General features: G+C 38.8%; 1 protein-coding gene across 1 annotated transcript in view; it reads right to left on the bottom strand.

Annotated features, from left to right (window-relative positions):
- Window positions 1-17,645, bottom strand: part of LOC115214958 (DCN1-like protein 1) — a 33,721-nt gene that overhangs the window by 14,737 nt on the left and 1,339 nt on the right. The gene's annotated exons all lie outside the window — the stretch shown is intronic.

Below are 17,645 nucleotides of genomic sequence, written 5' to 3'. Positions count from 1 at the left end.
GAAAGTTGGTGAGGGAGATTTTTCTATGGATGGATAGATACCCTTTCTGTTGCCAATCCTCACCTGCTTCCAAGCCAGGGAATATTTTCTCAAGGATAGATTAGGTTTTTCACAGGAAATAGGAAATGGATAAATAAATGAAACCATTAAGCAATGTCAAGACACCATCATTTAATGCCCATTTTCCATGCTGGCATGGGTTGGATGCATTGACAGGAGCTGCACCAGGCTCCAGTCATCTGTTTTGGCTTGGTTTCCATAGCTGGATGCCTTTACTAACTCTAACCACTTTACAGAGCTTTATATATAGCACCAGTATATAAATACATATAAGATTCTTTCAGGTTTTGACTACCAAATGCACAGCACTTTTGATGGATTGGAAGAACTATAATAGAAGACACTTGCTCAAGGTACCATGCAATGGAACTGAAAGAAGCCCGTCGTATATATGTATGTGTGTGTTTGTCCCCCCAACATCGCTTGACAACTGATGGTGGTGTGTTTACGTCCCCATAACTTAGCAGTTCGCAAAACAGACCGACAGAATAAGTGCTGGGGTCGATTTGCTCGACTAAAGGCGGTGCTCCAGCATGGCCACACTCAAATGATTGAAACATGTGTAAAAGAGTACTCATTAACATATTTGCAATAAACGTATTTTAATTAAGTTTATCAATATAATCACAATCTATTCCACTGCAAACTTAATCTTTACAAAAAAAAGTTCAGAAAGTTACATGTAAATTAAACGAGGCGGTAGAGCACCTATTTCTTTACTTTTTTTTTTTTTATTAGAGCACCAAGCATGCGCACTCATCCTGCATCTCACATTTTAAGCCCCTCTCTCTAAATAATGCACAAAAGTGTTAATGAATCTAACAGCTTTGCATGTTATTAAATGCTTACTTCTACGATGTAGTTGTTTGCAATATACGTGTGAGTGTGTGATTTCAGAATATTTCACCTAATTAGTTAATGTGTCAAATCAATTAAGAAAATGTCATCGAGAAATTAACTTTTACACTTGTAATTAATCTTCATAAGAATGAGCAAAACCTGTTCTGTCCCTAGAATTGTAAATTTTCATTACAAAAGCATGGACGAAGAGCTATAAGAACAAAAAGACGAGCTGTAAAGCACTGCTTATTTATCAAAAAACTATTTGTATAATTACTATAAGATATCTGAAGAGAATCGGAGCCACTGGAACGAGATCTCTTGTAGGAAACTTCTACAAGGTCAAATGAAACAATGAATTTAGTTCAGATCTTTCAAGTTTTCAAAGTTCCAAATCATCATCATCATCATCATTTAACGTCTGTTTTCCATGCTAGCATGGGTTGGACGGTTCGACAAGAGGTCTGGTAAGCCATGGAGGTTGCACCAGGCTTTAGTCTGATTTGGCAGTGTTTCTACAGCTTAATGCCCTTCCTAACGCCATCCACTCCGTGAGTGAAGTGGTGTTTTTTATGTGCCACTGGCACAGGAGCCAGAGCAGGCTGGCAAACGGCCACGATCAGTTGGTGCTTTTACGTGTTACCGACACGGACGCCAGTCAGGTGATGCTAGTATCTGCCACATTCGGATGGTGCTTTTTACGTGTCACCGGCATGGGTGTCTTAACTACAATTTCCATTTGAATTATGTTCATAACAGGTTAGGTGTGGCTGTGTGGTAAGAAGCTTGCTTCCCAACCATATGGTTGTGGGTTCAGTCCCACTGTGTGGCACCTCGTGCAAGTGTTTTCTACTACAGCCTCTAGTCGACCAAAACCTTGGGAGTGGATTTGGTAGATGGAAACTGAATGAAGCCCGTTGTGTCTCCCCACCACCACTTGACAACCGGTTACATTCCTCATAACTTAGCAGTTCAACAAAAGAGACTGATGGAATAAGTACCTGGTTAAAAAAGAAAAAAAGCACTGGGGATGATTTGTTTGACTAAAATTCAAAACAGTGCTCCAGAATGGCCACAGTCTAATAACTGAAACAGGTAAAAGATTGAACAAATAATACTAGATTTCTGCTTTTGGTAATGCTAATACTAATTTTTGGGTAAGGAACCCCCTTCGGTTATGAATGAACATGGGATTGCATCTAGACAGTTCCCTTCTGATGCACAAATCTGGGCAAGGTTGTTTTATGGAAAATCAGCAGTTGCCATGCATAACAGCCTCTCCTCTCCATGCCACCAATGTTACCCATGGGAAAGGCAAAGGGGCTGATACAGCTTGGCACCAGTAACATTGCAACTCATTTCTATGGTTGTATGAACTGGATCAACATAAAATAAAGTGTCCTGCTCAAGAACAGTCTGGTCTGGGAATCGAACTCACTACCTCATGATTGTGCGCCTGACACTAACCACTGAGCTATGCAAGCTTCTATTCCATCTCTATCCTCACCATTATCGTTATAACTCCCAATTTTCTCTTTCCCTTCCATATCCACCTAGTATTTTGACCCCACATCTCTTTCTACCTCCCTTTCTAATTGAGGAAAGCCACGTATATTCCCTTCAGCAAGGGGCCACCTATTCCTGTCCGCTTTATCACACTTTCATATCCCTCAATCCTACACCCTACTTAGATGATGGTTCTCATCTTATGAGTACTTGGTGACCCCACAAGTGCTGGTGTCACATAAAAAAAAAAGTACTCTCCGTAAAGTGGTTTGGCTATAGAAACTACACTGAAATAGACACAAACTGAATGTTCTCTGGCTAATCAGCTGCTGTTGAACCATCTAACCCATGACAACAAAGAAAAAGGGATGTTAAATGATTTTTCATGCTTGCATGGGTCAGATGGAATTCATCGAAGCAGATTTTCTACAACCTCTCCTGTCCTCAACTAGGTAACATTTCATCATGGATGGGCATATTTTCATGGAAGATGAGAAAGGAGTCACATGTATGAGCAATACTTCATTATATGATCTCACACACATGGATTCTTTCAGGTTATCACATCTACTCGATGCTTTGGTAGGCCCTGGTGGGGAGGGTTAGAGCAGCAGTAGAAAACACTTGCTCAAGGTGCTGTGCAGTGGAACTGAACCTGAAACCATGAAGTTGGGAAGTAGACTTGCCACACAGCCACACTTATGCCTAACCTATTTCAGCAAATGTATTCGGCTTTTTGTTTCAAGGATCTGAGCTGCAAACAACCGTACAAGTAAACCATCAGCTTATTAACAGATAATGTTGGAAGATAGGACAGTATCAACTTCAGATTGTCATGTAGACACACACACACACATCCATACATACTATACCTATCTACAAATCTACATCTTTATACACACACACACACACACACGTGCATGTGTGCATATACACACACAAATAGAGATGGATGTAATATATACACGGAATGAATAAAACAAAAAAAAAAATGAAATCAGCGAGCAGCAAGAAAATGGCACAGATCCAGTTTGTAGTACTCTTTTATCACAGACAAGGTGAAAAGAAAACAAAGATTCTAGAAGCTACGGTGAACTGACACAGGAAAAGCAAGACTTCAACAGCGAGAGGCCTCTCTTCTCTAATTGCATGTATGAGAGAAAGAGAGGGAGGGAGAGAGAGAGAAAGAGAGAGAGTCATAAGTAGGTTGTGAATTGGGACATGTTTTCCCAGTCGGTGTATAGAGACTAGACAGAATTCAAAATGAATGTATATTTATAAAATGCCTTTAATGTTAAAAATTGAAAAAAACTAACAAACCAATTGTATTTATGATCCATAGCAATTAATGTCAGAAAAATGAGTTGCCCCGTTTTCTAAACAGTAAAAAAGTAACCAAAAAAAAAAAAGGAGAAAAAACAAACAAACAAAAGAGACGAAACTATATTAGTTCAGTTGATGTTTTTGTTTATGGTTAACAGACCAAGTCTATTTAATAATAGCTGATATATATAAATGTTGGTAGGTTTGTTGGTTGGTTTAGTGTTGCCAGTAACACTTTACATCAGAGAGAGAGAGAGAGAGAGGGAGAAGGAGGAGAGATAATATAAAAGATTTAACAAAGAGGTGCAGGTAGGTGTGGCTATGCGGAAAGAAGCTTCTTTCCCAACCACATGGTTCTGGGTTCAGTCCCAAGCGTCTTCCACTATAGACTCGAGCTGAACAAAACCTTGTAAGTTTGGTAGACAGAAACTGAAAGAAGCTGCAGTGTATATACGCGTGTCTGTACCCTACCGCCACTTTACAACCGGTGTTGGTGTGTTTACATCCCTGTAACTTAGAATAAGTAGCAAAAAAACCACCAAAAAGAAAGTACAGGGGTTGATTCATTCGAATAAGAATTCTTCAAGGCTCAGCTGATAGAAAAAAAAAAATAGATGCTCCACTGCCTATTTTGATTCTTTTAAAACATTTTGGAAAATGCACACCATCACCATTTAATGCCTCTTTGCAACGGGCCAGGTAGTTTGACAGGACCTGGCAAGCATCAAACTCTAATGTCAACTTTGGCACAGTTTCTATGGCTGGAAGTCTTTCCTAATGCCGATCACTTTACGGAGTGTATTGAGTGCTTTTAGTTGTGCTATTGGCACTGTTGAAGTTTTGCAGAGATTCTTGATGGAGTAGATTACAATTATGTTGATAAAATTTAGTAAAATAACATTTACTGAAAATATACAAATGAAAAATATATTTAAATTTTAAGATAATTAAATATTTTATTTTTGAAAATTAGCATGTATTTTCTTTTGTATAAGCACCAAGAGATTTAATTAAAATTTAAATTCTAATTATTGTATGTACACGATATTTCCTGATATTACCCATAGTGGTCAAAATATACTTCCAAAGTTACCCATCATGACGGGGGACACTATTATATATGTATATGTATATTATATATATATATGGTCAATGCTAGTGCTGTCTAACTAGTTCCGTGCCTGTGCATGTAAAAAGCACCATTCGAGCATGGTCGATGTTAGTACTGGCTGACTGGACCCATGCCGGTGGCACATAAATACTCACTACACTCTCGGAGTTGTTGGCATCAAGAAGGGCACCCAGCTGTAGAAACTTTGCCAGATCAGATTGGAGCCTGGTGCAGCCTTCTGGCTTGCCAGCCCTCAGTCAAACCGTCCAACTCATGCCAGCATGGAAAGCGGATATTAAACAACAATGATGATATATATATTTATATATATATATACACACACACACACACACACACATACATATACACACGATTGGATGCTCTCAACATGCAAAAATTAAACCAAGTTTTGGTTCTAATGTTAATTGTATTTCTAAAAAGTACCTGTGCCAGTGGCATGTAAAAGGCACCTGTATCAGTGACACATAAAAGACAGCCAGTACACTCTGTGGAGTGGTCGGCGTTAGGAAGGGCATGCAATCATAGAAACCAAGCCAAAACAATTGACTGGAGGCTGGTGCAGCTGTTTGACATACCAGCTCCAATTAAACCATCCAACCCATACCAGCATGGAAAACGGATGTCGAATGATGATGATTATATGCATGATGGAATCTATTAAGGGTGACGTGTAGGTGTTCAGTGAGAAGACAACAACAACAAAAAAAAATACCCATACAGATAACCAACAACAGACCCAAACTACTACTACTCCTCCTCACCTATGTTTACAATTCATTTACTTCACCTGGTGACTCGTCATGTGAGTCCTTCGGCCACCGATCGATTCACAAAGACAATCACAAACACCACACAAGCAATTTGCATTACCTGAAGCAATATGGATATATGAGCATGACTTATTAATCAGCCTGTGACCTAGTCGAGATATCACAATATGGATCGTGATGGTTTGCAGGAAGATGGTTGTTCTGTTGGTTTGTCTTCCTATTTTTCCCTGTTACTGATCTTGATAAAGTACTCTGAGAATCAGACTGGAGAAGTGAATGCTTTTCCAGCTCCAAAATTTTGAAACCCAGAGTTTTCTTTTGTAATGTTCAGGCATTTCAAATTATCTTTGAACTTATCCTTATACTGGAAAAAATATCTGGCCTACTTTGCACTGTGAATTTTCAAGCTAACTATAAATTGTGTGTATATGTGTGTATATATATATATATATATATATATATATACATGTCCAACCTGTGCTAGCGCGGAAAACGGACGTTAAACGATGATGATATATATATATATATATATATATATATCATCATCATCATCGTTTAGCGCCCGTTTTCCATGCTAGCATGGGTTGAACGGCTCTACTGGGGTCTGTGAAGCCAGAAACCTTCATCAGGCCCAGTCAAATCTGGCAGTGTTTCTACGGCTGGATGCCATTCCTAATGCCAACCACTCCGTGAGTGTAGTGGGTGCTTTTTACGATGTGCCGGTGGCACATAAAAAGCACCATCCGATCGTGGCCGTTTGCCAGCCTCGTCTGGCACGTAAAAAGCACCCACTACACTCATGGAGTGGTTGGCGTTAGGAAGGGCATCCAGCCGTAGAAACAATGCCAGATCAAACTGGGCCTGGTGCAGCCTTCTGGCTTCCCAGACCCCAGTTGAACCGTCCAACCCATGCTAGCATGGAAGGCGAACGCTAAACGATGATGATGATATATATCAGGGGTCTACAAAGTGGTTGACACTGACCCCTGCAAATCTATGGGACTATTATAGGGGTCAATAAATGCACATCTACATTATTTTCTTATACATGCCTGGGGGATGAGTTGTCAAAGATTCCACAAAGGGGTTAGTGGTCTAAAAAGTTTGGCGACCCTTGATCATATATAAATATATATATACTCTTTTATTCTTTTACTTGTTTCAGTCATTTGACTGCAGCCATGCTGGAGCACCACCTTTAGTCGAGCAAATTGACCATAGGAATTATTCTTTGTAAGTCTAGTACTTATTCTGTCGGTCTCCTTTGCCGAACCACTAAATTACAGGGGACGTAAACACACCACCAGTTGTCAAGTGATGTTGGGGAGGGGGGACAAACACAGAAACACATATATATGATGGGCTTCTTTCAGTTTCCGTCTACCAAATCCACTCACATGGTTTTGGTTGGCCCGAAGCTATAGAAAACACTTGCCCAAGGTGCCACACAGTGGGACTGAACCTGGAAACGTGGTTAGCAAGCAAGCTACTTACCACACAGCCACTCCAGCACCTATATGTATATATGTGTGTGGATGCCATATTTCCTGATGTCACACAGATAGTAAAAGCACACTTTCAAAGATACTTCTTATACAATGGGTCACTATTAATAATATACTTTGAATGGATTTCACAGTAGATATGTTGGTAAGGAAGAAATTATTGAACTTAAATCAAAAGAAGTAAAATTACTGAAGCTGGCAGAATATACAAATAGATAACAGCTAAAACCTATCATATATGCCTTCGGCAAAAAGAAAAAAAAAATTACACAAAATGTCTGTTTTACTTCTATTTTTCCATGTTTGCATGAGTTAGACAAATATACTGTATGATCAAGGTGTTGTTCTACAGCCTGGTGCCTTTGCTGTTGCTAATGTTCGATTCTCTAGTAAAGGATCTTATTTTAAACATCTGTGATGTGAGCAAGCTGACAAGTTGTTGACAGGAGAAGCAACAACAATAGCACAAATGTCTACACACACACACACACACAGAGCTTTCAGTTTATGTCTACGTAATACAGTCACAAGGTTCTGATTGGCCCAGTGCTACACTGCAGGTCTGAACAGGAATTTACATGATTCATCATTATCATTTAACATCCGTTGTCCATGCTGGCATGCTGGCATGCTGGAAGGCTGCACCAGGATCCAGTCTGATTTGGCATGGTTTCGAAGGCTGGATGCGCTTCCTAATGCCAACCACTCCAAGAAATTAACGGGTGCCTTTACATGCCACCAGCATGGGTACCATTTGCGTAACACTGGGGTGCTTTTGCATGCCACCAGCACAGGTGCCAATTAGTGTGACATCAATATCTTCCAGGGCTGCGATTTTGCTCGGCTTCATAAGCATGACAATGCCAAAGTTCGCGGTCATGAACTTAGCCACATAGCTTTGCTTGTACTTATACACACTGACAGGCTTCTCTCAGTTTCCGTTTACTAAATTCACTTACAAGACACTCGTTGGCCTGATGCTATACTAGAAGACACTTGCCCGAGGTTGGGAAGCAAGCTTCTTAGCCACATGAACATACCTTGACTAATAACAGTTAAAAGAAAATATAATTACACAAAACACGGCAAGATGTAATTATGCAAATTACAATAAAAATTTAAAAAGTACATAGGTGCAGCCATGACTGTGGTAAGAAGTTTGTTTCTCAACCACATGGTTCTGAGTTCAGTCCCACTGCATGGCACCTCGGGCAAGTATCTGAGTAAAGCCTTGTGGATAGAAACTGAAAGAAACCCTTTGCATGTATATGTATGCATCTGTGTTTGTTCCCCCACAAGCATTTGACATCTGATGTTGGTGTGTCCACGTTTCTGTAACTTAGCAGTTTGACAAAAAAGACCAATCAAAATAAGTACCAAGCTTATGTAAACAAAAACGAGTACTGGGGGTCGATCCGTTTGACAAAAATTCTCCAAGGTGGTGCCCCAGCATGGCCACAGTCTGATGAATGAAACGAGTAAAAGACTATACACAGCACAATTTCTATGTTGACAGGAAGTGGGGGGGGGGCCCTTGTAGAACGATGAGCCCTAAAAATGACAGTTGTTGGTTACTGTGACCATATTCATCATCGTGTAATGTCCATTATCCATGCTGGCATGGGTTGGCACCACAATGGAAGGCGGTGCCAGACTTTTTCAAACAACGAAAGAAACAAATAGAGAAAAAAGACAGGCAACATAAAGAACATTCCCTTCATCAGTTGTCCCCTGTTTTATCCACTTCGCACTTCAAATATATATATATATATATATATATATATATAACAATAATTAAGGGTTTAGCAACGAGTTGCTTAATCACATACCAAAAAATTTAGAAATAGCAGCCAAAAGACCGTTATTTCTTTTCGCTACAAAATATGACTCCACAGACAACCCTCTCTGTAACTCACACAGGCAAAAAAAGAAGGAAAACAATGAAATCAAGCAGTCTTCGGTTAATTATGGACGCATTTCTGGATTAGAGTTATAAAACTCGTTGCTAAACCCTTAATTATTGTTATAATTATATATAAAACTTCTTGTATAAGTTTTTACCGAATATGGTTCCTTCCCATACCGAAACTACTCGGTGAAATTTATTAATTATAAATTAATAATTTTTTTTACCCTATATCTATAATATATATATAAATATATATATGCATCAAAGCATCTGTGGTGGACATCTTTCAGTTTCTGTCAACTAAATCTGTTTACAAAGCATCTGGTCAGTTTGGGGCTATGGTGGAGGACACTCGCCCAAAGTGCTTCATGGTAGCACTGAACTTGAGGCCCCATGGTTGGGAAGCAAGCTTCTTACCCACACAGCCATGCCTATGTCTATTGTCAATGTGGAAAAAAAAGGACAAAAAAAAAATGGAGTAGCATCATCCTAGATATTTCAGTCGCTATTTGGGAGAAAAATTTAGCAAGATAAATTAGATTTCATCAAACACCATTGCATAGGTAAATGAGTCAAGGAATGTAACTCCACCCGTGTTCATTAGTCATTTAATTAAGCTTTATATGCTCAATATCAGATTCTCGACAATGTAAACAGTCCCAACAGATGGGGGAAACACACTGCTCTTGACTTAGATAAAAAAAAGTTTATCTTTTATATCAAAACTTGATTTTAAAAAAATAATCTGAAAATAATAATTAGTAAATTGTTTTTTCTATGAAGCACATCATCATCATCGTTTAAAGTCCGTTTTCCATGCTGGCATGGGTTGGACGGTTTGACTGAAGTCTGGAGAGCCAGCGGCAGCACCAGGCTCCAATCTGATTTGGCATGGTTTCTACAGCTGGATGCCCTTCCTAATGCCAACCACTCTGAGAATGTAGTAGGTGCATTTTATGTGCCACTGGGACAGGAGCTCGTCAGGCAGGCCTGGCAGTGGACACGTTTAGATGGTGCTTTTCACCTGCCACCGGCACAGGGGCCAGTCAGGGGACACTGGCATCGGCCATGTTTGGATAGTGGAAAAAAAAAAAAAAAAAAAAAAAAAAAAAAAAGCAGAGAAATATGGTATTTTGTGTTAGAAATGTTTGTAAGAGAGCTTGAAAGTTAACCAAAGCTCAAGAGAATTAAAACAAACCAAAACTGCTTGATATATCAAAAGTAAAGCATTTATTATTATCATGTGCAGGTGTGGTTGGGCAGTTAATGGTTTCAGGTTCAGTCCCACTCGGTGACACCTTGGGCAAATGTTTTCTACTATAGCCTGGAGCTGACCAAAGTCCTTGAATGAATTTGGTAGATGGAAACTGAAAGAAGCCCAGTGTGTGTGCATGTGCATATATATATATATATATATCATCTAGGATAAGAATAGGATGGAGGAAATTCAGAGAAAGGAAGACTGTATGATGCATGCATAGTTCTGAGACATGGGCCTTGAATGGAGAAGACCTGCTACGTTTAGAAAGGAAGGAGGCCCGTATGCTCTGCTTGATGTGTAAGGTAAGTGAACATGTCCAACAGAGTGCTAGTGTTTTGAGAGAGAAGTTAGGTATAAGAGTGTGACTGTTTGTGTCTCCTTGTCTTAGGGTATCATAGTTGTAAACGAGTGTCACTGTCATACAAGCAGAGTCATTCATATGTGTAATTTTCTACGAAAATATGCCTGGCCTGGAGAAATATTACCTGGCTTGGAAACAGGTGAGGCTAGACAAGAAAGGCACCCAGTTGTTGAAACCTACTGCAAAATCCACCTGAACCATGCAAGTATGAAAAACAGATGTTATGAGCTTCTGGTATTTAGTCACAGATCTTTACATCCTGGGTTCAAATTCCACCATGGTCAACTTGGCCTTTTATCATTCCAGGCTCAAGAAAAGAGAGAGCCTGTTAAGTACTGGGATCGGTGTTATTGACTTATCCCTCCTCTCAAAATTTCTGGCAGAATTGTTAGCATGCCGGACAAAATACTTAGTGGCATTTCGTCTGTCTTTACATTCTTAGCTCAAAATCCACTAAGGTTGACTTTGCCTTTTTCAGGACCAATAAAACAAGTACAAGTGAAGTACAAGAGTTGATATAGTCAACCAGCTCCTCCTCCAAAATTTCAAGAATTTTGTCTATAATAGAAAGGATTGTTATTATTATTATTATTATGGTGACAAGCTGGCAGAATTGTTAGCATGCTGGGATAAATGCTTAACAGTATTTCATTTGTCTTTACGTTCTGAGTTCAAATTCTGCCGAGGTCGACTTTGCCTTTCATCCTTTGGTGGTGTCGATAAAATAAGTACCAGTTGAATGCTGGTGTCAATGTAATCGACTAGCCTCCTTCCCCGCAAAATTTTCAAGGCCTTGTGCCTAGAGTAGAAATGATAATAATTGTTATTGTGTTTATTTGGTGGTGGCCTAAGTGGCGAAGAAGGTTGAGTGGTAGACCAGATTGAAAGGACTGAAGATAGACACTTTCCTCTTTGGCCAAGTTATCAACTTTTTCAAGTTTCACTTGAAAAGGAAAGTGTGTGTAGAGAGGGAAGTGCTGCCTCACAACAATTTTGTTGAAAGCTGGGTGAATGTGGCAAGAATGGTCAGAGTGAACAGGCCTACTCTAAACGTGTGCCTGTAGGTTGAAGGAGGACAGTGTGGAGAGAGCACTTGCCCTAGTGGTTAGGACAACCATGGTTTTGTGGGGTTACCATGAGCATCCCAAAGAAGTCTGTCTCTTTTGGGGAATTATCAATTGTTAAAATTTTTATATATATATATATATATATAGTGTGTGTGTGTGTAGAAACTGTAGAAATTCTGCCAGATCAGATTGGAGCCTGGTGCAGCCATCTGGTTCGCCAGTCCTCAGTCAAATCGCCCAGCCCATGCCAACATGGAAAGCAGATGTTAAACGATGATTATATATATATATATACTTTATTTAAAGGCAGCAGAAATAACAAAAGCTGTTACTCAGAGTTTCAGCTTTTGTTATATTTCTGCTGCTTTTAAATAAAGCACATTACCTCTTGTATTTGAGTACTCTTTTTTCCACCTTGTTTCACATTTATGTGCTTACTCCGGTGTGTGTATAGGTATATATAGTTTTACATGCTTTTTATGTAATCCTATATTGCTCTGTCCTGTACTGTCAAGGAAGTTTTTTTGTGAACCCTTAGTGGTTAATAAACCAAACATTATTATTAGCATTATTATGGAGGGTTAGCAGAATTACATCATTTAACGTCCACTTTCCATGCTGGCATGGATTGGATGGTCAAACAGGAGTTAGCCAAGCAGAACACTGCACCAGATTTGTATCTGTTTTGACACAGGAAGGACATCCAGCAGTAAAAGCTAATTGCCAACCACCTAGCTAAGTGTGCTGGGTGCTTTTTATGTGGCCCCAGCACATCAATGTCAGTTTTGGCATGGGTTTTACAGCTGGATGCTCTTCCAAGTGCCAAATTCTTTACAGTGTGGACTGGATGCTTTTTATGTTACTAGTTCTACGTTGAGAGTTCAAATCCCACCACAGTCAACTCTGCCTTTCAGCCTTCTAGAGAGAATAAAAAAAAAGAGAAACACTGGGATTGATGTAATTGCATAAACCCCTTCTCCCCAAATTACCTTTAGTAGAAACATTATTTTTCGGTTATCTCCACAGATTTTCTATAGAAATTATAGCCAGCACTGATTTTGATAGAAAAATCGTCGTTTAACGTCCGTTTTCCATGCTGGCATGGGTTGGACGGTTCGACTGGGGTCTGGGAAGCCAGGAGACTGCACCATGCTCCAGTCTGATCTGGCAGTGTTTCTACAGCTAGATACCCTTCCTAACGCCAACCACTGTAGTGGGTGCTTTTTACGTGCCACTGGCACAGGGGCCAGAGGGGCTGGCAATGACCATGATCGGTTAGTGCTTTTTATGTGCCACCGGCATTGGCCACGTTCGGATAGTGCTTTTTACGTGCCACCAGCACAAGGATCACAACTGTAATTTCCATTTAATCTTGGTTTTGATGTACTTTGATTCAACAGGGCTCCTCAAGCACGGCATGTCGCCCTACAATCCAAAGTACTTTTTGAGTGGGCTGGTATTGTGACACTGGTGTAGGTTACAGCTGTGAACTCACTTTATTTATTGTGTCTTAGTCACAACATACCTCCAGAGGTCTAGGTCTTTTGTTATTGCCTCTGTGAGGCCCAATGATCGAAGTTCATGCTTCACCACCTCATCCTATGTCTTCCTGGGGCTCCCTCTACCCCAGATTCCTTCAACTGTTTGGGAGTGAACTTCTTCACACAGCTCTCCTCGTCCATCCACAGCACATGACCATACCAACGCAAACGTCTCTCTTGCACGCCACAACTGATGCTTCTTATGTCCATTTTCTCTCAGGGCGCTTACACTGTCATGTATGCACACTGACATTACACATCCAGCAGATCATGCTAACTTCATTTCTTTTGAGCCTACAAGTGATGTAGTAGCACTGCTAACACAGGAGAATACAGCGTTGACTTACAAAAATGTTTAATATACCTTATATTATATTATGGTTGCATAACCAAATAGGGTGTACTTACAAATAATTATTTTTAGGGTAAACACTGCTGTAATGTGTGTCCTAATGTAGGAGTCATTGTCTCATTATGCTGTGAAGCAAGTCTGTATGTGTTTTAGCCCTTTCCATAGTATAACACTAGAGCTGCCCAGGGCCACCTACCGATTTAGGTAACAAAACCCTCATGCCCAACAGCACAAGCTTTGAGTTAGATGTTGTGATTCTGGCCCAGATGCTTCTATCATTTTCAGTGTTCGGTTTTGCAGTACCACTTGTCCCCTCTCTCTCCCTTGAACCAGAAGTAATTAATGGCTTGTTTTCTCAGAAGCTTCTGACAATTTTCTGGTAAAATTTTCTCACTCCATCACAGCTAGTCCTTGACTCCTGTGCACTGAGTGAACTCTGGTTCCAACAAATCCTCAAATGTTTATTTAACCCTTTAGTGTTCAGATTACTCTGTTAAATGTAATACTTTTTCACTCAAATTGTTTTGAATTAATCATGCATTATCTCATAGCTTTGAAATCTCAATGATATGAGTATTTATTTTTAGAATGTCAATGTAGGTTAGGTGTGAGAGGCTAGATATGGCTAGTTCAAATATAAAACATGTAGAATATTTGGGTCAGATATGGCCGGTTTAAACGCATAACTGATAATCCACACTAATCCATAAGCAGTTACTTCAAATTACTTCATCCCCCACTATTAATAAACTTGTATCAATTATACTAATCTACAGGTATCTACTTTATGTAGCTCATCTTTTATCTCTAGGGGACAAACAAGGTAGAGACACACACATACATATATGGGCTTCTTTCCGTTTCCATCTACCAAATTCACTCACAAGGCTTTGGTTGGCTCAAGGTTATAATAGAAGACATGCCCAATGTACCATGCAGTGGGACTGAACCTAGAACCATGTGGTTGGGAAGCAAGCTTCTTACCACACAGCCACGCCTACAGAAGATAGCTCTTTAGAGAAAGTTTGATAATTTCATAAGTGTAAGAAAATGTTTAGTGAACATAATAGTGAAATTATTGTTTATAGTGATCAGGTGCACTACAACATAGTATGGAACACTGAAGTGGTGGAGAATAGCTGTGCGAACGGCTTAGAGGTTCAATTGAAATACCCTTGTTGAAGAGAAAAAAAAGGGGCCTGGTTCGGTGGCCACATTTTTATGCTTATAAGGGTATTATTTAACCCAATCTTCTAAGCCGTTCTCACAGCTTTTCTGCTGCATTTGAGATTCCCTTCATTTCTAGAATAATACACTGAACAGCTTAGATACGAGTAATATTGACTATATGACGAGTAACTACATGCTTTTTTTTTTTATTTAACGAATTAAGGACAGGTGAAAAAAAAGTAAATAAAACTACTGATATATTACAAAAGAAATCCAATGTTTCTGACAAACCTATACACAAGTCGATGAATTTTATAGGTTAAACATTTCACGCTTGTTTTGTTAACAAACCTGTTGGTCAACTATAGAAACAGATAGTTGTTGCTTGCAGATAACCCTAACTAGACAAGGACGAAAACCTACCACGAGGAAACATTACAATAATTGCCTTCTCACCCAACCCTTATATAGTGGGCATACCTATACAAATGTGCCCCTCATTGACGAAATAAAATTAAAAACTATCTTCTTACAAAACTGCCATAGGATCTTTTCGGTTTGAACGGCAGTTTTTTCTAGCGGTGTCATATGAAATTGTCACCCATAATTATGACCTTAGTATCAATCTATTGCATTTCCATCTGTTTTAGGGTTAGGGTTGGGTAGGGTTATGGGTGGGGGGAAGGGTATCTTTTTTTATTCAGAAATGTAAATAAACCCAATCTGTTTCTTAAACGAGGGACATATTCATACGGCACAGAATGCTTTTTAACTCAATGGACGTCATTGATTGGTTGAAATTGCAGAAAAAAACAACAAATATCTTACAAACCATAAAATCGTGGCGGGGCACACTTGTGTAGGTATGCCCCAACAATCTAAGGTGTGTTGTTTCATGCCTTTGAAATAAGACAGTAATTAACTTAGTTTTAATTCATCTTAGTAGTCACATATGTAAAAAGACCAAAAAAAAAGTTTATTTGTGGACTGGGTGAATGACAAGCGTGTCGTGTCTTATGCCTCGTTTCCTTTTTGTTTTGCACTGGAGGTTGTTGTTTACATATGCATCCGACAACTTTACCAAACGCATACAAACACACATATATGTATAAACAAATATATATTTATGGCATTTGTTATGTAACAAACATATATACACACACACACACACACACGCACTTGTAGTATGGAATGAAAACAAGCTGAACTTCCGGAGAAACGGAAACCAATGTGAACGGTATTTTAATATCAAATTAACCGAGAAAACGGTGCTCGCTCTTAGTTCGAGGAATTAAACCCAAAGCTGAATTCGAATTAAGAAAAAAATTCTAAATAAAATAAGAGAAAAAGAGAACTTGATGAGACCAAAAGCTCGAAGTATGAAGAATGAGTGGTGGTGGTGCAGAAAGAGAGAGAGAGATAGCATGCAGCAAATAAATATATTTATTTTCTCTAAGAGTAGGAACGAAGACATTAAGGTTATTTGCTTGGTAAATGTTGTAAACAGTCGCTGTGGAATCAGATCTCACCTTCGATGCATTCTGGCCATAATAGGAGAAAGATCAATTAGGAGGATTGGGGGAGCGAGCGAGGGGGGAAGAACTAGCGACAGATAGAAAAAAAAAAAGATCTAGCTGGGGGATTTAATTAAGAATCCTCAGGTGCCCTCAAATCTAAATTCAAGCTAGGTCTTTTAATACGATTCTGTACATGTTTGTACGTGTGTGTGTGTACATATATGTACGTACGTACTTATGCGTTATATTATGTACGTTTGTGGATACATATAGTCGCTTGTAAATAAGCGTGTAGATATATATTTGTAAATATGTATACACATTATATACATAAAAGAAAAAGATGGCAAGAACAGGTTTTAATCACACATGACAACAATTGTTTCTGTGTAATGGTGTGTGCGCGTATGTATGTATGTATAATATATACATACACACAGATCTATGGGTGCATTTATTTCGTTGTTGGTTAGTACCCAGAGGGTTGGGGGTGATTATTTCAATTTTATTTTATATTTCCAATTAAGAAACCTTCGTTAATTAAGTTTTTAGGCGAGTACCTTAACGTAACAATGTTAACTAGCTCGATATCTAATCGTTGTTTCGCCGTTCTAAGTTCGAATTTCAGTGTGGGTCGACCTTAACCTTTGACAAACCGTCGTCGAAAATTACTGGGTGTGTTCACTTTAAAAAAAATCAATTAACGATGTTAAAATCCTTAATTGAAAAGACAAATACAATAAAATTATCACCCAAATCCCTAACTTCTAGAGAACCAACCATAAGCCAAACACACACACCGACTCGAGGTGGAAGTTTAGAAAATTACATGACAGTTCTGTAATTCCTAAAGGTGGGTTTTCATAAAATACCCTTTTTCCTCCCACACTCAAGTCTACCTACATGTATATGATTGTACAATAACCAACTCTCTCTCTCTCATATATATATATATATATATATATATATATATATAAGGATAATAATAGGACTATGTTTGTTATATACAATTATGGTACTGTATCATAAGTAATAATGAGGAGGTTATAACCGGACAATGTTACTATACAATTATATATATACATACACTCGCAATTTTATTGTAACATTATGTAAAGCAATGTTAGTGTTAGCCTAGTATGAAATATTTTACCGATTATTTTTAAACACGAACAATAAAATATCGTAAATAACTGCCTAGAGTTCATATGAACTAGAAAACTGCGAAGTGAAATGACAAAAGAGTTGTAATTAAATAAATATTTGTAATTTTTGGTGGGGAGAGAAGAGAGTGGTGAAAAGAAATTAAATATTGACAAGACTTAGAGGAG

This window comes from Octopus sinensis, linkage group LG8, assembly GCF_006345805.1.
Source record: "Octopus sinensis linkage group LG8, ASM634580v1, whole genome shotgun sequence".
NCBI lineage: Eukaryota > Metazoa > Mollusca > Cephalopoda > Octopoda > Octopodidae > Octopus > Octopus sinensis.
This window is presented reverse-complemented; position numbering and strand designations above follow the sequence as displayed.